The sequence below is a fragment of the Petromyzon marinus genome, chromosome 22 (assembly GCF_048934315.1).
Source record: "Petromyzon marinus isolate PM22_M1 ecotype Great Lakes invasive population chromosome 22, UKy_Petmar_22M1.pri1.0, whole genome shotgun sequence".
Classification (NCBI taxonomy): domain Eukaryota; kingdom Metazoa; phylum Chordata; class Hyperoartia; order Petromyzontiformes; family Petromyzontidae; genus Petromyzon; species Petromyzon marinus.
In genome coordinates this window covers 17,561,171-17,573,685 of record NC_133688.1, presented here as the reverse complement: position 1 = coordinate 17,573,685, position 12,515 = coordinate 17,561,171, and positions in this window count along the sequence as shown.

The following is a 12,515-nucleotide window of genomic DNA, read 5'->3' as shown; positions in this document are numbered from 1 at the left end:
TGATGAAAGGGGTAGTGGGGGACCTGGTTGAATTCGGATATCACTCGCCATTCATGTTATTCGTGGCCAGGAATCGAACTGGGATTGCTGGGTTCACGGCACAGTGCACTAAACTGCTGTCACAGCTCCACTGCAACAATTAAACTACTGTACACTGGAGAAAAAAACAACAACAGCAATAATCGTTTAAATTTTGTAGTGGAGTGGCAGTGCACTGGTTAGCATGCTGTACTGAGAACCTGATGATCAGAGCTTAACATCATTGGTTAGCGACGTCTCAATCGGTTTTGGGCCTTCCCCTTCACCAACCTGCACTGAGCAGTGTGATGAAATAAGCTGAAACAACACCAATCTTAACCAACACAGCATTGGGCAGGGGCCAAGGCCGTAATTATAATATATATTAGGGAGAGACACATCCCCCCCCCCCTCAATATTCAAATACGCTCAAAATGTCCCCCCCCCCCAATATATTGCTACAAAATAGATTTCTGTTCATATTACTGTGGTTATGGTTGTACTTTATAAATCCCTAATCTCTGCCATTACATACAATGAAACAAGAAAAGTAACAAAGAAAAAACAGAGCAATGTAATACAATACACTATTAGACATTATTGTAAAAAAAAATCAAAAGTCCATCCTATGCGTTAGGGATTTTTTTTATATTTTAGGCAGGGAATGGCAGGAAATTAGTTTTCAAATTTAGATTTTTTTTTGTGGGGAGGGGGGCGCCCAGACCCCCTGGATTATTTTGTCCCCCCCCCCAATGTTGACTCCATGGCTACGTCCTTGGCAGGGGCCAATCATCCAACAGTGAATTTACTGACAAAGGGCTGCAGATGATCTCATTTTACATTAACAAAAAGTTTCGTTTTCACTAATAGTGCATAATAGCATTAAAACAAGCTTTGCTGCGAATTGTTCCCAAGATTTGCTAAAATAATTATTACTTCATGCATTAAGTTGAGTAATGTGTTGAATAAAATCGTTCGCTGGTGAAGAAAGCTCTTCCACAGTTGTCAGATGGCCTGGCCAAATTGCTTCTATTGGTATGCAGCAGACCGCCACTTGTTACCTCACTTCTTGTCGGCCTAAGCCACAGCCTTGAAAATCCGCATGCACTATAACCTGCACATGCCAATTTGCAGACTGCTCCAGATTATATGTTGCCACATTTGAGCGATTCCAAAAAAAGGTACCCAGAATAAAATGTAGGTTCTACGCTATTCCGGTAGACACACTCGGATGTAACAAAGGCCGTGTTATCACATTGTACGAGATTTATTACCTGCAGTATTACAAAAAGGTAAAAAAAAATCAGGTACATTACAATTGTACTTGGTGAAAAAAAGACGCCGCGAAAAATTGCATGGAATTAAAAAAAATGACTTTCATTCTTCTTCCTCATTACTTTCTCTTGAACTTTCTTTACTTTTAAATCACGTGTTGCAGCAAATAGTATTCTTTTCAAAAAAAAGGAGAAAAAATATGCAATAAAAGAGCGCTTCATAAAGCATCGTGCAAAAAAAAGAGACTATCAAAGACTTCATCTGCCAGGAAATGTAGACTTGCGATTGCAATAACATTAAGGGGTCAGATTGGATCAAAAGAGCATTAATTGGAGATCAGGACACACGATAACGAGGTTTCAGTGGGGACCACAGCCTCTGTAATGGGCGACTTTGCAATTGGCTCATTTGTTTCCATTGGCACAGCTGGGTGTGCAAGGGGTCGCGCTGCTAGCCACACATACACGTGTCGCTCGCGGCTAAAAGTGAAATCGTGCCTGTGTGATTTGAGCCCAGCGCGTCTGCTGTACCGAGGCCTGTACGCTCCCCTGAATGCTAATGAGGTTATGGGGGAATTGTGAAGGGGCTAATGATCTAAATTAGGGCTCAGGTGGCATGGTATGTATGTATTCTTGCCAGCCAGCTATGTGCAGGGTGCACGATGTGACGGCTGCACTTATATGCACGTGTGAATCTGGGCGTACAGCCGCTGTTGGGGAAGTGCTCGTTATTTTTTACTGTACTGATTATGTTATGGTGTGTTGCATGCTCGGTCTTGGCTATCGCTTTGGAAGTTGTGCTTCAATGTGCTCTGTCTACACTTGTGTACTGGTGTGATGCGCATGCTCGTGTACAAAAAAAGACGGTGTGGGGGGGGGATGTAACAATAATTTAACTGTGAAAGCATCTCTGTTTTTTTTTCTTTACGCGAAGCAGATTCATGTAACCATTCGTGAAAAGAATTAAGCACGGATTGGTAACGCAATTTAATGACGTATCGTGCATATGTAGAAAAAAAAAGTAAATGAGAGGGGGGGGGGAACAGTTAAATGACACCGGCAACAACAGAAAATCAGCGTATGAATAGTAAGCCACTGAGAATAACTTTATTTTATTTTAATAATTGTCAAACATAATGTTGATGTGTGGGTGCTATGTGGATCGTTACATCGCAGGATTGTGAGATGCGATGGCGGCTTTGGGAGGCCATCATTCAGCAGTGGATTGATCATGGCTGATGATGAAAATGATTTGTCAATCAGTAATAGGAGTCAAATTTGTTATTTTTTAAGGTACAGTCTTCCAATTAACTGTACAGCGTCTGCCTATTGCTCCCCATTAGTCTGCTAATGCCACTTAAATGAGCATAACAGAGGCACCATTGCCTCCCTATAAAATAGTAAAAGCCCTTCTTAGCCATTTGCACACGCCATAGTCACATGGTCACATGGCATGTGCCAAAGGCACAAAAGGGCAAAATAAAGCAATCAACTCAATGGGTAAACGATATAAATCAAGTCTCTCACTTGGGATTCACGCTGAAATGCATGCTAATTTTTTTTTGTAAATGCACTGCATACATTAACACATTACCATGAAATTAATACCATTGACACAACGCAATGCGGGAACCACAAATCTCTCAGAGGTTTGCTCAAATGTGCCTAGTGGGAGCAATATCTTTCAACTAATCACTTTGGTATCACACATAATCAACTATTATACCAACATTCACAAATGGTGATTGCGTTCAATGGGTTCATAGAGGAGCAGGGTATGAAGACAAAGCAAATAAAACACCACCTAAATAAGATTAAAACGTAAGTTACTTTTCCTTATGTTTTACTTTTACCCGACGGAATGTGGTTGTTTTGAAACCATACATTAAAACACACTGTATATAACGTATTAACATGAATAACATTATTAATACGGATACCTCTGTCAATCCATGGTTGGGATGAAAGCCCTCTTTACACCGTGACCATACTTCACCATTATGGTCAATGCGGATTGTCGATGGAGGTGATCGGGACTGGTTTGGACATCACTCGCCACAGCCGTTCGCTGCAGATGGGAGTCCAACTCAGCACTCTAAATTTATAGCACAGTGCACTTTCCTATCCGCCGAAATTCGTCATAATCAGCCACGATCTTTCTACCGCTTAATAAGGCTTTTACAAGCAATCACCAAACGCCAAGAGCCGATCTCACGGTTCCATCTCTGCATTGGTTGCCCTCTCGGGCATGCGTCCTCCTGTGGTGCTAATATAATTGTATATATATTTGTATTATTAAACACAGTATGCCTTAAGTGTACACACAGGGTTTTCCTTGGTTATTACATCTCAGGGAAAAATACCCAGGGTATGCGTACTGGGTTATGCGGCATTTTCATTTATTGGTGCTATATTATTCAGGAGGACAAAGGAGGCCTGCATTTGTGCGAGGCAGTCTGATTTATTGCAATATGTTCACAAGAGCTATGGAACCAAGAAGTGGAAATTAAAATAATTCTTCTTCCGAGACTTAAATTGAAGGCACATTTTGGTGAAAGAAATTCGGTCAATATTTCTTTTTTTTGCTTAAACAAGGCAAAACAGCCATCGAAAACTGGTCAAAATCACCTTTAAGAACTCGACAGTTGCCTGCCACTAGAGTCACCATGCCATATTTGCCAGTGGCAAAAAAAAAATTCATTTCCTGGTGCGAACACCATAATTAGGCCCCTCAAGACCCGACTTACTTTAAAATGCATGGAAAAGCTTCGCTCCATAGTGATTATATAGACATTCGATGCTATTCTTTAAGGTAAAACCTAAGTAAATATAACAGGAATACTGTACAATGTAGGTTTTTTTGGGATTCATGTTGTGCTTCAAAGGAAGCAAATATTAAACATTTTAAATGAGACAGATTTTGATGCAATTATTTCTGTTCTAAGCATACAGCCAATTATGAAAATTTTGACTGCCCTTTAAAAACACATTTAAATTTTTACCATTTGTGATATTCAAAGTTATATATGCGTATAAAATAATTCATCTTTTTAAAAAATGCGAGGTCCCATTTAAAAAAAAAGGTTGACTTGTAAGTCTAAAAAAACTGACATCTGTTGCCAAAATATTCTCGTTTTAAAATCAGTCATGCACGTAGAGCGAGCCTGGTTATTCGTTGTGCCCATTGTGAGCCCCAAGACATCTCTTAAGAGAACCAGTTTATTACTGTAATTTGTAGTGTATGTCTTGCGAGCAGACTTTTAATCGTTTTTTTCCTCCCAGAGCAATGCAAGTCCAGAGCGTATATTGCAATGCACAAAGGACATAATATTTTCTTGCATGATAGAATAACAAAACAATTTTTTACTGAACAAATCACATGCAGAGTAGATACAGTATGTTATAGCTCTAAAACCCCTCAATATTTTTTTGTTATGTATCTGCCTTTTGTTTAGTATACTCCATAATCTGCAGCTGTCTTGATGCATGATGATGCGTGACAAAAGTCAGTGGACAACGCCAGATTCATATGAATTTTTAGTTTTCATTAAATATTCCAAAGGCTTGCAGAGCTATATTCAAGTACTGTAATAAAAAATAAGTTTGTGATTAATTTGATATACAAGGCGGTCTACATTTCCAAGCACAGAGCAATTATTTGTAGTCTTGTATTAGTTTTGTTATTACAATGTCAGCCTTAATACAAGGTTTTTTGGGTTAGATCGCAATCTCACCCAAAGAACCTCTATTATGGATGACATTGGTCGCGAAAGCCTACGTGTTAAATGCCAGCCTCTCGTTCATTTATTTCTAGCGCTGGTGAACGAATGACCAAATACTAAACACTTGCACATTGAGTTTGAGTTCAATTGATTCGCAACACGGATGGTCCCGTTTAGCAAGTTTCCCGGATATTTTACAAGGGAAATCCATGCTGCGTGAGCATCGCCACAATAAGGAATACTGCGCAAACTAACAACGCGAGCTATTTAACGGTGGTAAATAGGGGACAGGCAAGCAAAAACAAACATGAGAACAAGAGAGGCCTTACAAAATGAGCCTCCGGTGCAAGTAAGCGCTATATTTTAGTCTACCAGTGACGTAAACACACAGAAATCTAAAAAAAAGACAGCGCTGATGTGTGCGGCAAGAGGTGCCAGACAAAAAGTTAGGCCCAGGTGCAAGCATGCTCCGTGTTTTGAAACAAATTTGATTTCTCACATCGGAAAACACACACGTGTTCTCACGTGTGTATATATGTATGTATTTGTTTTAAATTGTTACTGAACACAGACCCAAAGGCACAAAACATCAAGAGGCCGGTAAAGCAAACAAAAAAAACCGTACTAGATAAGAGTTAACGCATCTGTTGATTTGAGCGAGGTTATTAACGCTTAGAAGCAGGAAAGACGATGGGAGCGAATTGCAAAGTAGAGCAATGCGAGAAACAGAAGAACAGAAAGGGAATAGCGGGGAACTGCAGTGTGTGGTCGTGGTGGTGGTCGAGCAAACTGTGGATGAGATGAAACCAGTCAGTCTGGCAGACCAAGTCCTGAACGCGAGGTGAAGAAATACAAATTGCATTTAGGTTCCTTTTGATTCGTTCATCACATATACATGTCTCGTGGGTAAACGCTGCGACTTTTGATAAAGCAAAGGGCTAAGATCATGCGATGTGACTCATAAGAAAAAGACGTGAATTGGTTCACTCGCGTGGGAGATTACGACACCCGATTTCCCTGCACACATGTTTTATACGGCCCTGCTAATAATTTTGATATTTTGTTTGGTTTATAATCGTGCTATTCCTTCAATACAATCCTCTGTAACTCTTCACTCGTGACTCCGATGATCCTATCATTGTGTTTTTTATGAGACCGTGTACAATTCCTATTGGCCGAGTTTCTTGAGGAAGCACAATGACACGCTTTCAGAATATAGAGCACATGGTTCAGTACGTGCTGTGACCTAAGCTATTTTACTAAACTTTTTTTATTTTACCAGGTAATGCCCAGTGAGCTATGAAGCTCTTTTTTTAGAAACGACTTGGCCGCAAATAATAGCTCAACGAAGTGGCTATTCACGTGGAAATGTAAAGCAGCCAAATACTGGAAAACGCACGTTGATTCCAAATGTGGAGGGAAAAAACCGGACGACCCGGATAAAAAAAATTTCCACGCCACCACATGGAGAGAGAGAGAGACACGCAAACTCCAAATATACAGCAGCAGATGTCACGGCCGGGATGCAACCCACGACCTCCTGTTCACCAGACGAGATAGTTAACGTATCGCCATCGTGCCGACCTTCCTGCGGGATGGTGAGGCTGCACAGTGTCTTCAATCGGAATGAATTTACACAGTAAATTGAGACGCATTTAAAGAGCATTATAATGACAGTCGTAACATCTTTCTCACACGTTTTTATTTTAAGCCGATTGAATATATAGTATGGTCTGCTTACGTAACATTATCTCTGTATCATGTTACACGTTTACATGAAATGTAGATTTATAGCAAGTGCATTTCAAAGACGAACATAATTTGTTCGCAGCAGGCGCAGAAGACTAAAGTCACGACCAATGCGAGTCTCGTGGATAGAGGTCAGAGCGAATTTTTCACTTCAGATGATTTTTCTTTTCCAATGAATGAAATAGCTAGTTTTGTTGGGATATTCACGCAATGCATGACATACTGTTAAAAAAGCGTTGTGAGATACAATAGTACGAACAACGCGACGTAAAATGACATTATTATAAGAAATAAAGAAAGTAATATGTACAGGCCTGCGATGCTTGCTCACTCTGCTGCTCGTGAAAGGGCCTTCACTCGATGGAGCTTGACCGAGCCTCGTAAAAAAACAAAGTACGTCAGGCCTACTCTTCCTAGCTTGCCAGACGTCTCACGAGAGGCGGGAGCACCCACACTTAACCCCCACCACACTCAGAGACCCGCCGATTGACTTCACTGTGCAGTGAAACCATTCACACTGCTGTGTGTGAACCCGTTCACACTGTCGCACTGTTTGAACCGCCACTGCACGAGATCGAATAGAACTGGCGACCTCGGATTTGCGAGTCCAGTGTGCTGACCATTATACACCACGGCAGCATCCCTTCATGCAATTACGCTCGCGAACAAAACAAAAATAGACCCAAATGTGTGTCTGTTGGGTGGAACAGGACCACGTATCGATGAAGGTCACAGGGTAACAGCAGCAATACTATACTGGCTTTCTCTGCTGGATTTCATCTTGAAAATGTATTATTCTCCATGTGTTCAAGTGACGGCATTGCCCCTGAAAGCTGCACCAAGTAGCAGATTATTGCCCGGATTAGATACATTTGAAACAACTCCTCAGCGATCTCTCCCTTGGTTAAACTTCAGAATACTGTAAAGGTCGTCCAACCCAAATGCTACACGAGACATTTTACTTTCATATGAGACCATTTGATTGTATATGTGCAAATTGCACAAGATTAAATCCATCTGTAAGGAATGTTGAGTGTTACCCTTGATAGAAATGGGGTTTCTCAGAATACTAAGAAACACAGCTGAATGTAGGGCCTTGTTTAATATTTTCCGAGACTCAGTGAGGCTTTTGCGGGTGATTACATTATTTAGAGCTATACTTTACACCATGTTCTTGCCAACGTATGCAAAAGGATTATGCGTTGCGGTATTATTACATCTCCACATTATCGTCATCAACAACAGTCATGATCAATCCACTGCTGGATGAAGGCTCCCCCCCCCCCTCCCAGTCATTGCCATCTCTCACGAACCTGCGATACAAAAATCCATCCATCTCCTGCACATATCTCGCGTAGACTACCTCGTGGCGCGTTTCTTCCTTTAGCCACTGGCTCAGTCTTTTCTCAGAGGGACGCTGTCCTTCCCAAGCCCACTTTACTTTTCTTGAGAGAGGCAATGCGACCTTCTCAAACTTGCTACGGGTTCTGTAATTGGTACCCCTCATGTTGCATCTCAGTGTGCAATTCCAAGAATTCACCTCTCCACGCTTCCTTGCCTTGTTTTTCAGCATGTTACAGCGATGTGATATACGCTCATTAGAAGAAGGGAAAACAACTGTCTAATAATGAAGTTTAGCTTTCCAAAATCATTCCAACCTACTCACATTCGCCTCTTCAATTCGCGATTTTCATCCCCTGAGTAGCTGTTTCCAGGCACTTATTAGGATGATGTGTTTTCCAAACTTGAAGCACGTGCCTTTTGTTTTTCTCGTATTTATCACGAGTCCCACTTTGCCGCCTTCTTTGCCAAGTTATTCCGTCATAGCACATAGGTCATTCCTATCGCTTTGCTGTAATAACTATCATCAGCCAACGTGAGATCGTTAACATTTTCTCCATTTATACTGATGCTTTAAGTTACCGCTATTTAAATGTATGTTGTTCTCTGCTTTTTCTCCTCGCCTCATTGAGTTCAAATATGTTCCAATTTATTTCTCACAATGCAGTGCTTATGCAAAACCAAATAACCTACGTTTAACGTACATTACAGTGTCAAATTATCACGTTTCATATCAACCAATGCGAATAGAGTTTTCAGTGAATTTGTTTTTTTTTTATACACGGACATTAATTGTGTCATTTTAACACGACATCAAAAACTACAGAATCATTTTCTGTAGATGATGATTGCTTGTGTTGCAGCCGAAACGTCGTGAGAATTTTATTGTTTTATATCTTTATTATTTTATTGTTTCCCTTCTGCGTGACTTTACCGAAAGAACCAAGAATATTAATCCCTGCAGTCACGAAAGCTTTAAATCAAAACTACAGAATCGTTAACAAAGGATTTGCTTGTGGGGAGCAGTGGCACAGTGCTTAGCAGGGGAACTTGCGGTCCGAGTTCGATTCCCGCTCACAGCCCACACCGATGACAATTGTCTGCGCCGGTCCTGGACCTCCACTAAGTCTACTCAGCCTCAAATGAGGTTCCTGGCGTGGTGTGTAAACATCGCCACGAGGGAGACAAAGGCGGCCAGGCGTGGAGCAGGCCACCCACCCCCAGCCCCCCCTCGTGTGACGTTCCGGACCTCATAGGTGCTGGCTAACAGCACTTGCCCCAATAGTCTGTTATGGGCTATACGGAGACCTTCGTCTTTGTCAAGGCGGCTTAGAAGTACACTGCAACAATTCATTTTCCTGTGCCACCCTCCGCTGCCCACGTTCGTGGGTGGGAGCTCGAATGACAGAGGGGACACGGTGAGCACAAACCCGCTGGCAGCACGCGCCGCTGAAGAGGAAAACAAACTGGAACCGTTTCCCGAACAGGAATTTGACTTCCCACTTTAGGAGGGGGGACACAAAGACAAAGATCCCCCGTGTAGCTTTAACAGACTGTTGGGGCAAGTGCTGTTAGCGAGCACCTATGAAGGCCGGCACGGCACACGAGGTGGGTGGGTGGCCAACACCATGCCCGGCCGCCTTTGTCTCCCTAGTGGCGATGTTTACACATCGCACCAGGTACTCATTTGACCGGTTCAGATAATCGTCACTGGGTGTTGGCCGTGAGCGGGAATCGAATTCGGGTCGCCAGGTTCATAGCGCAGCGTAGCGCTAACCGCTAAACTACACACACATACACACACACTTGTTATTTCATCGATGAAGTACCTTTCACCTGTACACGTTTCGTGAAAAGAAAACTTAACCGACGACTGCGCCGTGACGAATAGATGAAGCGCGAGATCTCATCGCGGGGCAGCTTTTACTGGATGGCTGCAGGTGGATGAGTCGGTGATTTATGAGCACCCCATTAACGTGCAGGTGGGGTGGGTTGGGGGAAATGTCAATTCAATATTTTCTGAAGAAGAAGAAGAAGAAAAAAATGAACAGAAAAATAAACCCCACGGTAACTTCGTGGATATGTTTTTTGTTTTATGAATATATGGGGAGATCATTCGCACTGTGTCTGCACAAATTAGCGAATTGGGTCAGAGCTGCTGCACAAGAAGCAGTTGCACCCTGTTTTGAGTGGAAAAGGAAGCGATTTCAATTGGCTCCAACCTCATAAAGCACAAGCAGTTTGTTATTCTTTTGAATCTTTAAATATGACTATATTCTGCATTGTGCATGTGTATTTTGAGATAATTAACTATCAATTCGTGTTATTGACTTTCAAGGAAACAATTACTGAGGTGCATCAATCAAATGAATCACATTACATTATAAGCAGAGTTGGTAGTCACTCCGTTCTTAGAGGAAAAGGCCCCTTCATGGAGGCACTAAGATTCACAGAGACGAGTTTAGTATGTGGTGGTTGGGGTGCCGCTGTAGCGAGATGTTTACTCCCTCGCCTGGTGTGGAGGAGGTCGTGGGTTCGACCGAGTATTTCTGTATATTTGGAGTTTGCATGTTTTCCCCATGGTCTCGTGGATATTTTTTTCCGGGTCCTCCGGTTTTTCCCTCCGCATTCATAGACATGCGTTGAAAGTATGTGGCTGCTATAAATGTGCACGTGATACGCCACTTCGTTGAGCTATCATTTGTGGCCAGGTCACTTCTGAAAAATAGCTATACAGCTCAGTGGGCCTTACCTGGTAAATGAAAAATAGTTTTTGATCTCACAGGAAGTGCTGATGTCACCATGTGGCTTTACCCAATTAGGTAATTTAGGAGTATTTTTCAAATTTGGAAAAAATGTTAGAATGACAACAGCATATTACAGGGCTCGAACTGCAAGCCTCTTGCTTCAAGTTCAAAATGTGCAAATACTTGCCCAGGTCTCGACCCCAAAGATGTTTAATAATTCTTAAACAAATATCCCTGTCATTGATATATATATATTTAATTGCACAATGCATAGGGAAGGACCGGAATCTCCATGTGCATTTTTTTTTATAGATGTTTACCACAAAAAACCAAAACAGATCAGGTAATTAAAGATGGTGGTACCCTTTCCCAACTGCACATTAGAAAAGCGGCGAGTTATTCTTTGTGTTTGTTTTTGGTATTGGAAGGTGTAAAGTGAAATTTATTGTGCATTGAGGCTGCAATATGGTGACTACCGAATGATTCAATGCATTGTTTGCAAAAGTTGCAACTCCTGCAATCGACATATATTTGTGTTGTTGACAACAGAAGTGCAATTCCCGTTGCCGATCCAACTCTAGGCAACGTTGCTCGTGTTGCGAAGTTTGATTTTGGACGACAGGCAAGCATCAATTAAATATATACCGCAGGAAGAAGTAATTTAATAATCCATGACAAGTTGAATATCCAAAAAGTGCATACAGGGACTCGTCCACTTACGAACATTCGACTTAAGAACTTTCAGAGATACGGACAATCCTGTCCGTATGTCCAGTTGCCTGTACAGACCGAGAGTCTTAAGTTCAACCGCCGCGCAATAGATGGCGGTGGTTGTTCGTTGTCATTACCCAGCATTCCTGCCTGGGCCGTCGCCACTGTCTCTTGTTGCGTTGTCGCTTTGCGGTTCACTACGACGCTTTTCGCGAACATTATCAACCCCCATCATGTCTCAGAAGCGTAAGAGTGGTGAGAGTGTTGAGGGCGGTAGTAAGAAGAACCAGTGACATCTACAGGGAGATTATGCAACTTTGAAACCCATTCGCCGTGTTTAGTGTAGATGCCGTGCAACGCGTTTGGAATCGACAGGAGTAAAGTTGGACTTACGAACATATCAACTTTAAGAACAGACCTCTGGAACCTACCTCGTTCGTAAGTAGGGGAGTCCCTGTACCAGCTGGGTGCTGAAATTTAATGTAAGCCCAAACAGCAAACGGTATAGTGTGCTTGTCGTGTTTCATCAGCTGGATTCCTTGAATGAAGTCAACGCACTTCTTGTCTCACGTAATCACAACTGTTGAAATTTCATATTGGGACTTATTGGGAAATAAAATTGAAAAAAAACGTTCATCAGAAATGCCATGGACTGTTGATAAAGGGCACATGATAACGCATGCTCAATCTCCACACCTACAATGGCAGAATTTCTGGGTAAGCCTGGATGGGTTGATTGTGTGGTTCATCTGCTACACTAACCCAGACATAGCTCGTTAAGACTCCTATGGCTTCGATCCTCTGAGAGAACATGAACATGGAAAGTGGTTCGACATTGACAGGGCTGTGAAGGCAGTGGTGCAGTAGTGGGGAGTGGTAGCACGCTGCGCTACAAACCCAGCGACCCGAGTTCGATTCCCGCTCACGGCCAACACCAGTGACGTATATCTGCG